The sequence below is a fragment of the Elephas maximus genome, chromosome 4, assembly GCF_024166365.1.
Source record: "Elephas maximus indicus isolate mEleMax1 chromosome 4, mEleMax1 primary haplotype, whole genome shotgun sequence".
Taxonomy (NCBI): domain Eukaryota; kingdom Metazoa; phylum Chordata; class Mammalia; order Proboscidea; family Elephantidae; genus Elephas; species Elephas maximus.
Genome location: NC_064822.1, coordinates 188915369 through 188930042, shown reverse-complemented (window position 1 = coordinate 188930042; position 14674 = coordinate 188915369). Strand labels below are relative to the sequence as shown.

Here is a 14674-nt window from a genome sequence, read left to right as displayed (position 1 = left end):
ATGGAGAGGGGCTGCTGGAGGGGGTCCACCCTGCAGAAGGGGGCTGGTGTTGCCGCAGGGAAGGGTCAGGGAACCCCCTGAGCCTGCCCTGGAGGAGGGGCTGGGAGCAGCCAGGAAGGAGGCAGGTGAGTGTGTGAGGTGGGGGGACTCAGAACGGGGTGTGGGGAGGGGAAGATGAGAAAGAAGGAAGAAGAGGAGAGAGGAAGGGAAAAGAAGAGAGGAAGAAATAAAGAGAAAGCGCAGAAAGAAGGAAGGAGAAAACGAAAGAGAGAGGGAAGAAGTCAATCGTAAAAGAAGTAAAAAGGAAACGGGGGTTGCAAAAGAAAGAAAGAGGAAGGAAGGAAGAGAAAGCAAGAGTAGGAAAGACATTGCTAAAGAATAATTAAGAGCAGAAAGAGGCGAGCGAAAGAGCAAGAGAGGAAAGAGATTACGAAAGACAGAAAGCAGAGGAGACGCAGAGACAGAGAGACGGAGAGGCAGAGGCAGAGGCAGGCGGCGGCGCTGGCGAGGGGGCGCTCGGCGGCGGCAGGAGCAGGACGGCTGGGAGCCGGAGCTCAGGAGAGGGGGCAGCAGAGAGGACGCCGAGAGCCAGCGAGCCGCCAAGAGTGAAGTGGCGGCGGCGCGGCGAGCAGGAGCGCGGCGCGGGGCTCGGGCGGGCGGCGCGGGCCGCTGAGTAGCCGCGGGCAGCCGGTCGGGCCACCGAGCATGCGGCCGGCGGCTGGGCTGCGAGCCCGAGCCCGAGCCGGAGCCCGAACCGGAGCCGGAGCTGGTGCCCGAGCCCGAGCCGGAGCCCGAGCCCGAGCCCGAGCCCGAGCCCGGCGCGCCTAGGCGCGGGCGCCTTCCGGGTGGCAGCCCGGAGCCCCCGAGTCCCCCGAGCCCCCGGACCGGGACAACTGTTGCGGCGGCGGCGGCGGCGGCGGGGGCAGCGCGGGGCGTGGGCGGCCCTCGCGCCCCAGCAGGCGACTCCTGCGGGCGCCGGCTCCCGGCAGCGGAACAGGAGCGAGCGGGCAGCGGCAAGAGGTGAGCGCCGCCCCGTGCGGGCCGGCAGGAGCGGGCCGCCGGGCCGGGGTCCCAGAGCCCGGGTGCAGGGGCCGGGGCGGAGCTCCTGGCGGAAGAGGGTCCGCGCGCGTGGGGGGCGGGGTCTGCGGCGCCCCGGCCTCGGAGAAGGGGTGCGGGCGCCCGGGGCAGGGGTGGGGGGCTGCGCGCTGAGTGAGGCGGGCTCGGTGCATTGGGGGGTCCCGGGCCCTTTGGAGAAGGGCCGAGGACTCCCAGGCGAGATTCGGGAGCAGGGACTGTGCCCGACTGCCGGTGCCCTGGCACTGGGGTCCGCGCCTGGGCTCGCCAAGGTCGGGGTCGCTGAACCCTAGAGAAGGAGGGGCCCGGCCCGAGGCGCGGTCTGGAGCGCATCTTGCAGGAACGCGGCAGCCAGGACAGAATCCGGGTCCGAGGTGGAGACCGGCGTCCGAGGACCGAGTCCTGGAGCGCAGCGAGCCGGGAGCTCCGTGTGCGTCGGGCAGGGTCCGGGGGCCACGCTGGGGACCCAGCCGGTTCCGGGGGTCCCAGCCGGGAGGCGCGGGTGACAGGGAAGTTCCCCCTCCCCAAAGTGCGCGCCCCTAGGTCGCGGCCCTCCACGTGGCCCCCGCGGAGCCGCTGCTGCCTCCGGGGCCGAATCAATATTGATCCCGCGCCCGGAGCCGGGCAGCCCCGCGGCGGCCTCTGAAGCTCATTAGCGCAGCGGTTGCCATGGTAACGAGACCCCAAGCGTCTTCAGGTTATATTTATTCTAATTATTATCGTCATTATTAGTATTAGTGTTTGTTACTCAGCCAGGGGAAAAAAGGAAGAAGAAGAAGAAGAAAAAAAAAGCCAGCGCGTCCTGGTGTCACCAACTGTTGTTATCTCTTTGGAGAGAGCCGGCTGGTGGGCCAAGCCTGCGGGTTCGCGCGGGGGTCGGGGTACCCGGAGCTGGTGCTGGCTGCCTGGCCGCACCCCGGGGGCGATGGGGCCGGGAAGGGAAGTTACATAATCTGCCAGAGTGTGTCTGTGTGCCGCTTTGTGTCTGCCCTGCCGCTCTCGGTCTCCCGGATTCCCTCGGTTTAGCGATTATTCCTGCCCAACGGACCCCAGGACCAGAACCGGGAAGAGCAGAAAGTGCCTAGCACCAGGAATCACAGAGGGTGGCCTCCAGCCCTCTCTGCCCTGGCTGTGTGACCTTGATCAAAGCCCTTGACCTCTCTGAGCCTCTGTTTCCCCATCTGTAAAATGGGACAAGATCCCTTCCCACCCCTGGAGGTTGCTTCCAGGTGACACTGAGCAGGCTCTGGTCGTTCCCATGGGCACTGCAGGCTATGCAACCCCAGGCAGCTGCTGCTGTTCTCTGGGCCTCGGTTTCCTACTCTTTAAAATGAGGGCCTGGAACCCGTTGTTGACGGAGGTGTCTTCTGTCACTGATGCCCTGAGGACCTGGGTCCAGGCTGTGTTTGAAATACTGTGGAGCCGGCAAGCTGGGCTTCGATGAGACCCAGGCTGATGGGAAGCTCCCTTCGCTCTCCCTTAGCCCTCTCACCGAATTCAGAGCATCCAAGGGTGCCCCGGAATCAGGGGACCCAGCTGGACCTTTGGGAATATTCACTTACAGGCAGGCTGTGGACGTGTCATTCAAAACCAGAGTCAGAACAACCCTGGTCCCTGGTGTCAGCCCAGGACAATCCCCATGCTGGTCCAGGGTTGCCTAGAAGTGGGGGCCCTCGCCCTGGGGTCCGTGACCCTTCAGGGCAGGACACCGCCCTGCAAGCCACGCATCCCCCGAGAGGCCGTTTGCTGTATCTGTACCCGCTGAGCATGGAGCGGGGGGATCAGAAAGTTCGGCAGCCTGGCGGCCTTGCCCCTTAGAGCTCAAGCTAAAGCCCTGGGCAGTGGTTCCTGCAGGTTTCTGTAATGTCACCGTCACATGGGGCTCCCAGGCTCTGGCGTCTGGAGGTGTTGGACTGCAGGCGGAGGTGAGGGGAAGCCGTTTGGCTTGTTCTGTATGTGTGTGTGTATGTATGAGGGGTGCGTGTGTGTGTGTGAGGTGTGCATCTGAAGTGTGTGTGTATGAGGTGTGTGTGTCCATGTGTGTATGAATGTTGTGTGTGTGTGTGTGACTGTTATATATCCCACCCCCACTCCCCTGGATCACCCAGCTGGGAGCTTATGAGGGCAGTTGGCTAGGCCAGGAGGACTGGGGGCAGAACCAGTGCTCCACAAACCTTTGTGTCTGAGAGAAGGCAAGCGGGGCCTGCCCCAAGGGGTGCTAGACTGAAAACCATTCACTTGTCATCCGTCCATCTATCCATCTACCCACCCACCCACCCACCCCCATCCATCCATCCATGCATCCATCCATGCATCCATCCATCCATGCATCCATCCATGCATCCATGCATCCATGCATCCATCCATCCATGCATCCATCCATCCATGCATCCATGCATCCATGCATCCATGCATCCATCCATCCATCCATCCATCCATCCATCCATCCATCCATCCATCCATCCATCCATCCATCCATCCATCCATCCATCCATCCATCCATCCATCCATCCATCCATCCATCCATCCATCCATCCATCCATCCATCCATCCATCCATCCATCCATCCATCCATCCATCCATCCATCCATCCATCCATCCATCCACCCACCCACCCATCCACGCATCCACGCATCCACGCATCCATGTATCCATCCACCCCATCCATCCATCCATCTATCCCTTCACTCTCCTTCTTCACCCACTCGGTGCCCCCGTGCCTGCCACTGGAGGTCACCAGCTTTGACCTTGGCAGCTCTGGAGGAACAGCAGAGGAGTCTGGGGGAGCCACAAGGTGTTGAGGGCACATGAGGAGGGCCCGGGGCAGGGATGAGGACAGGGTAGCATGGCCCAGCGGGACAGGCATGAATTAGCCAGAAGAAGGGAGAGGGAGAAGATTTTCTGGGCAGAGACCCTCTACGGGCTAAAGTGCAGAACTGGGAGGGAAAGAGGGAGCCAGGCAATGCTGGGAGACAAGGCACAGCAGGACGTCTCTGGTCCCCAGTCCAGCGGAGAGATGGTGCGGCTAGAGGTGGGCTGGGACACAGGAGGGTGAGGAGCTGTCCCCGTGGCCTGGGTGGAGTGTGGACGGCAGGGGTGGGGCAGGGAGGAGGTCAGGATGGTCAGGATCGGAGCTTGACTGGCTGGTGGGAGGGAGCTCCTAGCTGGGGTACACCTGGGTTGGGGGGGTAGAGCAAGAGGATGAGTGTGGTGTCCGAGTCTATGGGACGACCCCGCCAATTCCACCACCCGTCACCAGCCTCTCCTCTGGGCTGGCCACACTGTCTCATGCCCAGCTTGTGCTTTTAGAAGCCGGTGGGTGGCAAGTGGACTGCCTGTGTCTCCAGTAAGCAGGTTCACTGACACAGGCTCAAGGAGGCCCCCCCCCCCCCACAACAGGATAGCACCTGACAGGAAGAGCCCGGAGGCCTACTAGGCACCTGGTACTGCGCTGAGAAAATGCTGAACCCCATCAAATTGCTGGCATTTTGCAGATGGGGAAACTGAGGCTCAGAGAAGTTAACATTAGCTGAGTTTGGGTCATACTCCTACCCATTCCACTGTGTACCACCTGAATGCTGGTCCAGTCCCAATAATGACAGTAACGGTGGCCGTTGAAACACCGCACAGTAGGCCACTATGAGTCAGGGTCTCCTAAGTCTCCCTTTCTAACCATTATGCTGTTTACTTTCCCTGGGCACCCAGAACGTGGCTTGTCTTATGCTTCGATGAAGGATATCACCTCCCTTCTTGGGGATATTCTACCTCTATTAACGCAGCCTCTGTTGCTTTCTTTCCTCTCCGGCTGAGTCACAGGACAGATTTGCCTTGATATTAGATTGAGCTCAGAGCCCCTTCCCATCTCTCCCAGAGTGGATTTTCCCAGTTCAGCTCTTTCTAGAGTTACTGAAACAATAGACAAACCCTAAGAATGGGAGTCGCTGAGTAGTGCGAACAGTTAAGCTTGACCACTAACTCAAAGGTTGGCAATTCAAACCCACCCAGAGTCACCTCAGAAGATAGGCCTGGTGATCTGTTTCTGAAAGGTCACGGTGTTGAAAACCCTAAGGAGCAGTTCCACTCTGCACACATGGGGTCTCTGTGAGTCGGAATCGACTCGACAGCAACGGATTTGTGTTTTTGGGTTTTGGGCCTCGTTTCTGGAACACTCTTTTATAATGTAGGTCCTGAACATCTTCTAGAAGGTGGGGTCCTGAACCAGTGAAAGTGAGGAGTGCTACCCAAGGCCCTTCCTACCTGGGCCACGCCCTCCTCAGGACGTCCAGGGTCACCCAAGAACTAGCCCCTCTCAGCACAGGGCCTGGCAGTGGGAAGGAGGTCCCCTCTCTTGTTCCCTCTGCCCCTTCCTTCTCTCCCTCACTGCCTCCCTCCAGCATCCACCCACCCTTTCTCTGTGCGGGACCCCTCTGGGGAGGTCCTAGCCTAAATGGAACCCCAGGGTTCAGGAGCTGTTTGAGTGAATGGACGAATAAATGATCCTCCACCTGGGACCGTGCCAGTCCCGATACTCCTGGCCCTACTGATGTACCCCTCTCTGCTTGGCCCAGTTGTGGACAAGTCCCTCTTCCCCGTTTGTCCTCCTAGCTCAGCTGGGACCAGGCCTCCCTCAAGCCTCCTGGCTGAGCTCTCAGTGGCCGAGTGACCTGGGAAGTCACTCCCTCTCTGAGCCTGGGCTTCCCATTCAGCAACATGGGACAGAGTAGCTCTCTCACGGGGCTTCCTGAGGGTTTTAGGAGAAAGCACCCAGCAGCAGGGCCTTCAGTGTGCCCCTCCCCTCGTATCCTCTGGTGGGAGGGGCCGACAAAGGCAGCGGCCCAGCCTCTCCCAGGCCCTTGTGTTTCGCACTGATGGACACAGGCCCAGGGGCTGCTGTTGCTACTGCTGGCGATGCTGGCGGGGTTGGACCCTACTCTGCTCACCCATGTATAGATGGGGCCCACAGTGGGCCGGCAACACTCTCAAGGTCACACAGAGAATTGGGCGTCCTCGAGGATGGTCAATTATAAAATGCAAACACTTTAAAATTTGCACTGAAAACCCCAAGGCTCCCTTTTTAGCCAAAGCCTTCCCGATCTCGCTCTCCTGGCCATCCAAATGGAAAAGCAGAGGCTCATATGAAATGCGAATGCCGGCGGCCCTTGTTTTCAGACGTCAAATGTGAATGGAGTGTTTCTCCTGCGAGCTGGGAGCAGCCTGTGTGCCGCCGTCCCTCCTTCGCAGGGGCGCATTGCCGCCCACCTGGCCACGCTTACCTACTACCTCGGCAGATGCGCAAACCCGCCTTCAAAAAAGGAAAAAATAATGCACGCGTTTCCCAAATTACACCCATTTAACACTGAATTAAGTTCTGGAAGCTCTTAACAGGGCCCTGGGAAGAAAGACATTTTTTTTTTTTTTGTTCACACTTCTTTGGAAAATGAGACAAACCGTGATCTTTTAAAACCCCACTACATAATCTGATTATTCTCCCCGGCAAGCCTGGGAGACGCGCCCGGCGTGGGGAGGAGGCCGGCTCTGCTCTGCGAGGCTGCGCTGTGAGATTTGCATTGGGAAATTGGACCGGGAAGTTTGTCTCCTGAGCCAGCTTCCAAGCTCCACGTCGCATGATGGGCTCAAAATGAAAAGCCGCTTTCTTAGGTATTGGCACAAATTAAAAATAAAGGCCCATTCCTTCCATAATCCAGTGTGAGAACTCCCTCCTCGGCTCCCCGAGCAATGTTCCAGGGACGGCGGTGATTTCCTCTCCAGCTTGTTTTCTTTGTCCAGAGACTTGGAGGTGTGCAGCCCAATGTACGGGCCTACAGAAAATGCGTCCAGCTTTTGTTCATTCCATGTTCTCCGGGCGCCTACTCTGGGCGGGGCACAGTGATAGGCCCAGGGGTTGCAGAGATGACCATAAGGGGTCCTGCCCTCGTGGGTTTTGCAGTGTGTGTGTTGGGAGCGAGCCCATGTGTGGCACAGTTAAGCACTCGACTACTAACTGAAGGGTTTGAGGTTTGAACCCAGCCAGAGGCCCCTCTGAAGAAAGGCCTGGCGATCTGCTTCTGAAAGGTCATAGCCTTGAAAACCCTATGGAGCAATCCCACTCTGCAACTCATGGGAATTGGCTCCACAGCTCTGCTGGGAGCAGGGTCGGGGCAGAAGGACGAAGGAAAATCAGGCATCTTTGAGGCCCTGACTCAGCCTGGGGGGTCAGGGAAGGCTTTCCTGGAGGAGGAAACTTTTGACTGGGGTCTTGGAGGGCAGGTTGCAGTGTGCCAGGCAGAAAGGATCAGAGGGCATGTCAGGAAGGCGAGCAGCCTGGGGAGGTGTTGAAGTGGATCTCACACAGGTCTGGCCTCCAGATGCCGTTTTCAGGTTCCTTTGTTACACAGCGTTGGCTTTTCCTCCATCACCGTCACCCTCAGGCGGTATTCCCGGAGGCCTCAGAGTCTCCATTTCTCCGAGGAGCACTGAACCACAGAAACAGGAAGTGGGTACCTAGGGTCATGGCCAGACAGGGCTCCGAAACCCGAGACTGTGGGGGAGATGGGCGCTGGGGGTGAGGAATCAAGGAAAGGACTTGGGACCCAGCAGTTATATGGAAATTTAAAAAATTAAATTATATCAAAGAACCATAGACACTAAGATAAAGGCCGAACATTTCTGCTGTCCCTCTCACCGGCCTGGCCCTCGTTCCTAAGATGGCCCTGGGGATGCTTGGCTCAGAGCTGCCGGCTTCAGGCTTCCGTGTGGCTCTGCTTCCGGAAAGGAGTGACAGAGCTTCTCTCTGCGCGTTTGCAGGGAGCCTGGGCATCCCCTGTGAACCCCAGAAGGCCCAGACAGGGTTCAACCTTTAGGCAGCAGGAGTCCAGGGTTGGTTTTAGAGGGCCTTTTTTTTTTTTCCTTTAATTTTCTGGGTCGGGAAGCTGGCATCTCCTGGGCTGCGACTGCCAGGAATCTGGTCCCTGGACTTTTGGAGAATGAGCAGTCCCTTTGCGCCAAGGCCCATTGTCAGGGCAACGAGCCAGAGGGAGGCCATGTCCAGTGCTGCCCCTGATCCCCAGGTGGCCTGTTCCCCAGAGAACCACCTGAGCTCCCCATACATTAGGGCTCCACCCGTGGAAGTCCCCTTTGCTGGCCCCTAACTACGTGACCTTGGGCAAGCTCTGTGACCCCTGGAGCCTCAGTTTCCTCATCTGCGTAATGGGTATTGAGAGCCCCAGATAAGGCAAATTTGCATATGGTGCTGTGTTAGCACATAGGGCGCTTTCAAAACATGCAAGCTCTCAGCATTCTCATTTTCTTCCGTTAATATCATCTCCCTTTGACCCTGTTAACATTGGTGCGGCCCTTCCAGGAAACAGCTAGGCAGGAACTGGATCTGAGCATCCTCAGGCCCCCAGAGTAGGAGTGAGTGGTTGCTGAGTGAATAAGAACATGAATCAAGCAAGCAATTAGACCACTTAGCTCTTACCAGCGCTGTGGCAAGCGCAGAGCATGAAGGCCAAAGAGCCAGCTTCGGAGTCTGGGTTCGAAGCCCAGGTCCACCTCTTCCTCAAGGCTAGTGCTGGGCTGCTTATTTTATCTCTCTGAGCCTGAGCTTCCTCCATTTCAAAATAAGGTTGGTAATGATAATAATCATAATTATAATAGTAATAATAATAATTTACGAGGATGGTTGTGAAGATTAGAGGTAAAGATTATAACGTGTCGGGCGCGTAGATCAATTACGTTGTCGCTGTTAGGTGCCATCGAGTTGGCTCCGACTCATAGCTAACCCATGTACGACAGAATGAAACACGACCCGGCCCTGTTCCATCCTCACAATCCTTGCTATGCTTGAGCCCATCGTTGCAGCCACTGTGTCAATCCATCTCGTTGAGGGTCTTCCTCTTTCTCACTGACCCTCCACTTTACCAAGTATGATGTCCTTCTCCAGGGACTGGTCCCTCCTGACAACATGTCCAAAGTGCCTGAGATGTCTCGCCATCCTCAATTCTAAGGAGCATTCTGGCTGTACTTCTTCCAAGACATAGATTTGTTCACTCTTTCTGGCAGTTCGTGGAATATTCAGTATTCTTCGCCAACGCAGTAATTCAAATACATCAATTCTTCGGTCTTCCTTATTCATTGTCCAGCTTTCACATGCATACGAGGCGATTGAAAACACCATGGCTTGAGTCATGCACACTTTAGTCCTCAAAGTGACATCTTTGCTTTTTAACACTTTAAAGAGGTCTTTTGCAGCAGATTTGCCCAGTGCAATATGTCATTTAATTTCTTGACTGCTACTTCCATGGGCATTGATTATGGATACAAATAAAAGGAAATCCTTGACAACTTCAGCCTTTTCTCCGTTTATCGTGATGTTGCTCATTGGTCCAGTTGTGAGCATTTTTGTTTTCTTTATGTCGAGGTTTAATCCATACTGAAGTCTATATTCTTTGATCTTCATCAGTAAGTGCTTCAAGTCCTCTTCACTTTCAGCAAGCAAGGTTGTGTCATCTGTATAACGCAGGTTGTTAACAAGTCTTCCTCCAACCCTGATGCCCCGTTCTTCTTCATATAGCCCTGCTTCTTGGATTATTTGCTCAGCATACAGATTGAATAACTATGGTGAAAGGATACAGCTCTGACTCACACTTTTTCTTTGGTTTAAAATCAGAAAAGGTGTGAGTACGTGGAGCAGACATGACTAATCAGTTGTCCCAGTGCCTCCACCTGAACCCAGCATGGCTTCAGGGTGTGCCGGGCTGAGCCCCAGGCAGCCACGTGCCCATCACTGTCGCCTCTGAGATGATGCCTGCTTGCCATTGCTGCCATCTGCAGCAGGGTAATGGCGGCCCTTCCCAGGTGCTTCTGCTGTGTGGCTTGGCCCAGCACCCGATGCATTCCTGGTGGGAGAAGTGGGCTGATGGCTCCTGGAACCTGCATGCCCCCGCTTCTTCCTGGCCCCAGAGTGCCCCGAGTGCAGTTCTTTCTGGAACAGCCAAGCCTTCCCTCCCAGGGATGGGGTGTTCCCAGTGGGTCCCTGGGCACGAGGTGCAGACCCCCTTTCTGTGAACCCCGTGTCGCCTGCAGGCCCACAGACCAGCGGCCAAGCCCAGGGCAGCCCCGACATCTAGCTGGAGCCCGGCCACGGGTGCGGGCAGGGTGGGCACTTGGGGAGAATCCTGGGCAGGGCCAGGGAAGACTAGGAGACTTTGCTCCTAAGATTCAAACAATTGGACAATCTGTTCTGGATCGATTTAGAAGCAGTGGAGTGAAGAAGAAAAAAAAAAATCAGAAAATATAGTGTGAAAGCTATTTTCTGTGCCGCCCAGCTCAGTTGGGAAGGAGAGGAGCTGGAGTTTATTTGTGGCCTGTCTACGGCCATGCCCGGGCTCTCACCTCCTCGCTGCCCCCTCCACCACCGCCCTGCTTTACTCAGCTGTCCACTCCCACTGCCTTCTCCACATCCTGTCCTGGTATGGGCCTCGGGGAGCCGGCAGTCTGTCAGGACACAAGCCGATTTGGGATCTTTGTGCCCCGATGGGCAGGCACCCTGGGGGAGGTCCCTGCTGTGCAGACCAAGGTCTCTCCCTGTCAGGGAGGGGCAGGCCTGTCCAGTTCACTCCTGTGTCCCCAGGGTCTAGAATGGGGCCTGGCACTTAGTAGGTGCTCAACAAAGATTTCTTGAATGAATGACGGATGGCAGGCAGGCAAGAAGGAAAGAGAAAGGAAGGAAGGGAGGAGAGAAGGGGGGAAGGGAGAAACAGGTTTTTCCTTTTTTTTGCATTGCTGTTGTTAGTTCCTGTGGACTCAGACCCTGTGTGCGCAGTAGAGTTGCTCCGTAGGTTTTCAAGGACCTTTGGAAGCAGATTGCCAGGCCTGTCTTTCGAGGCACATCTGGTTGGGCTCGAACCGCCAGCATTTTCAGCTGATAGCCCAGCACTTGACAATTTGTGCCGCCCAGGGACTCCTTTGAGCCTGAGTCTTTGAATGAAGTGACAGGCTAGGGTCACACTCTGTGAGCAGTGGAGGTGGGATGGGAACAGATCCATCATCTCCCAGGCCTGGATCCCCCTCACCCCCACCTGTCCCTGGCGCCAGGAGCTAGCCTGAGACATTTAGGGGACCCCCACGCCATGACCCCTTTCTTTCCCGGCCGCAGTCCAGCCCACTCCTAACACAACGCCTACATTTCATCTTTCACGACTTTAGCCAAATGGTGATTGTTTTAAAATAAGCCTGTTCAGTGTGCAGCCAGAGCGGGAGGGAGGGGCTGGGTACAGACGTCCTCGCACAGAGAGAATTGTCCCCAAAGGGAATGGGCTCCCTGGGGCTGTAGTGCATTCCTGGTTCTGGCAGAGTTCATCCCGGGGCTAGATCTGCCAGGAAGTCATCAAGGAGGGGAATGGGACCAGCTAATTCCAAACATGGTCTCATCTCACTGGAAAAAAAGAGGGGATAATTCCCAGTGATGGGAGGCGGGTTCCTTTCGGGAAGTGGTGGCTCCTTCCCCTCCCGCATTTCTCCCCAGGAGCCCAAGGCCTGGAAAGGCTCCTGACTTGGAAACCCAACAGCTTGGGGCCAAATCCCAATATCTTAGCAGCTGTGTGGCCTTGGGCCGGGGCACAACTTCTCCAAGTCTCAGTTTTCTCCCCTGAGAGCTGGGAGCAGCAGCCCCCCCTTTTATGAAGCTCGTTGCCGTTACTTGCTGTTGAGCCAGCTCCGACTCACCGTGACCTCGTGTACCAAAGAACGAAACGTTGCCCAGTGCGGCGCCATCTTCACGGTGGTTGGTGTGCTTGAGTCCATTGTTGGGGCCACTGTGTACTCTGAGTGCTTTCCGACCTGATGGCACAGTGGTTAAGCATTTGGTTTCTAACCCAAAGGTCAACAGTTTGAATCCACCAGCTGCTCCTTGGAAACCCTATGGGGCAGTTCTACCCTGTCCTCTATGGTCACCGTGAGTCAAAATTGACCAGACGGCAATGGGTTTGATTGTTTTTTTTTTTAGTTTTGCAACCTAGAAGGCTCATCTTCCAGTGCTAAATCGACAGTGTTCTGTTGTGAACCATAGGGTTTTCACTGGCTGATTTTTAGAAGTAGATCAACAGGCCTTTCTTCCTAGCCTGTCTTAGTCTGGAAGCTCCACTGAAACCTGTCCACAGTGGGTGACCCTACTGGGATTCCACAAGCTGACAGATGGAGGTGGAGGCACATAGTAGGTGCTCAGAGGTAGTCTTTTCCTCCCATTCTGCCTTGGGGAAGGCCGTTATTAGATGCTGTTTAACTCTTGTTGGGTTCTGCCTCGGCCTGGAACCCCAGGGCAGATGCTCCAGGCCGGGGCAGGTTCCCCAACTGACAGTCGGGGGCGGCGACACAGCACAGACAAGCCCTGGGAGCTCAAAGTGTTTGCGTGCCCAACACGGGCCGCCTGGAGATAGATGTGTACCCTGCGCCTGTGTGGCCATCGTGGCAGGGGAGTGGGCAGCTGGGAATGTAGGGACCTAGGTTGTAGTCCCAGTTACACCACATTCACATGTGTGACCCCTGGGGGTGACAGCCTTTCTGAACCCCCTGCCCACTTCTCAGGGCCACCGTGCCACTCACATGCGAGAAGACACATGACAGCTCTAAGCAAACTTGAGCCCCAGTAGACAATGAGAGGGGAACAGGAAGCTCCGTTAACTGATCAGAGACCCTACCCAACAAAAACCCAGTGATCCGAGACCCTACGTGGTACAAATGGTTAGTTCGCATCCACCCAGAGGCGCCTCGGAACAAAGGCCTGGTGATTTCCTGGGAACTCAGCCACAGAAAACCCTGTGGAGCACAGTTCCACTCTGACAAACACGGGGTCACCATGGGTCAGAATCAACTTAACTCCCCACTACACAGACGGAGTGGATACTCGACTGTGTGGATCATAACAAATTATGAGTAACATTGCAAGGACTGGGAATTCCAGAACACCGAATTGTGCTCAGGAGGAGCCTGGACGTAGACCAACAGGCAGTTGTTCAAACAGAACGAGGGGATACTGCGTGGCTTAAAATCAGGAAGGGTGTGCGTCAGGGTTGTATCCTTTCACTGTATTTATTCGATCTGTATGCTGAGCAAATAATACTAGAAGCTGGACTATATGAAGAAGAACAGGGCATCAGGACTGGAGGAAGACTCATTAGCAACCTGTGTTATGCAGATGACACAACCTTGCTTGCTGAAAGTGAAGAGGACTTGAAGCACTTACTGATGAAGATCAAAGACTACAGTCTGCAGTATGGATTACACCTCAATATAAAGAAAACAAAAATCCTCACACCTGGACCAATAAGCAACATTACGATAAATGGAGAAAAGATTGAAGTTGTCAAGGATTTCATTTTACTTGGATCCATAATCAACTCCCATGGAAGCAGCAGTCAAGAAATCAAATGATGTATTGCATTGGGCAAACCTGCTGTTGGCGAAGAATATTAAATATACCATGGACTGCCAGAAGAACGAACAAATCTGTCTTAGAAGAAGTACAGCCCAAATGCTCCTTAGAAGCAAGAATGGTGAGACTTCATCTCACATACTTTGGACATGTTGTCAGGTGGGATCAGTCCCTGGAGAAGGACATCATGCTTGGTAAAGTAGAGGGTCAGTGGAGAAGAGGAAGACCCTCAATGAGGTGGATTGACACAGTGGTTACAACAATGGGCTGAAACATAGCAATTGTGAGGATGGTGCAGGACGAGGCAGTGTTTTGTTCTGTTGTGCATAGGGTCGCTATGAGTCGCCACCTAACAACAACATACAGGTGGAGGTAACCTGGTGGCTCAGTGGTTAAGCACTGGGCTGCTTACCCAAAGGTTGGTGGTTTGAACCCACCAGCGAGATGGGTTTGAATTCCCATCACAGGCGAAAAGACCTGGCAATCTAGTCCTGTAAAGATTTGTTATTGTTGTTGAGCACTGTCGAGTCGATTCTGACTCACAGCGACCCTATAGGACAGAGAAGAGCTGTCCTGTAGCGTTTCCGAGGCTGAAATGGTAGCAGGTCGCCAGCCTAGGAAATCCTATGGAGCAGTTCTACTCTGTCCTTAGGGTTGCTGTGAGTCACAATTGACTTGACGGCACACAACAACATATAAATAGAGGCCCAGAAAGACTGGGCCACGTGCACGGGGTCACTTGGCTGTGTCCCACCCCGGGCCAGGCTGCACTGTCCCCTCCATCTCAGGAGCCCTCTGCCAGGCATAGGCCCTGGCCCTTCCTGCCTCTCAGAATTCCGCCTGCCCCGTCTCAGTTCTGATTAGATTTCCCGCAGACAAAGCTATAGCAATTTTATAAATGGTTTTTCATGTTACCCCTCAATGCCTCAGAAAGCTTTGAGCCAGACTTTCCCAAAGCGGTACACTAATTAGAGCTCCACCGCGGTGTTTGCCCAGATGCCAACCTGTGCTATAAAGTTTAGCATTTTTCTCCCATCACAGGGGATGTTCATTTTGAAAAGCAGGAAGTCTGTTATCATGGGCCAGGAATCGCGCTGGGCCTGTGGAGGCTGTGTGCACGTGATGAAGCCTGGTTTTCACCAGCTGAAGCTCTGTCCCAGGAGCCCCCAT

At 55.3% G+C, this 14674-nt stretch overlaps 1 protein-coding gene across 1 annotated transcript in view; it reads left to right on the top strand.

Moving 5' to 3' along the window:
* Positions 1–416: 416 nt before the first annotated feature.
* Positions 417–14674, top strand: part of SHISAL1 (shisa like 1) — a 98686-nt gene continuing 84428 nt past the window's right edge. Inside the window, exon 1 of the mRNA XM_049884621.1 lies at positions 417–1020. The gene's annotated coding sequence lies outside the window, so the exon portion shown is untranslated. The remainder of the gene's footprint in view (positions 1021–14674) is intronic.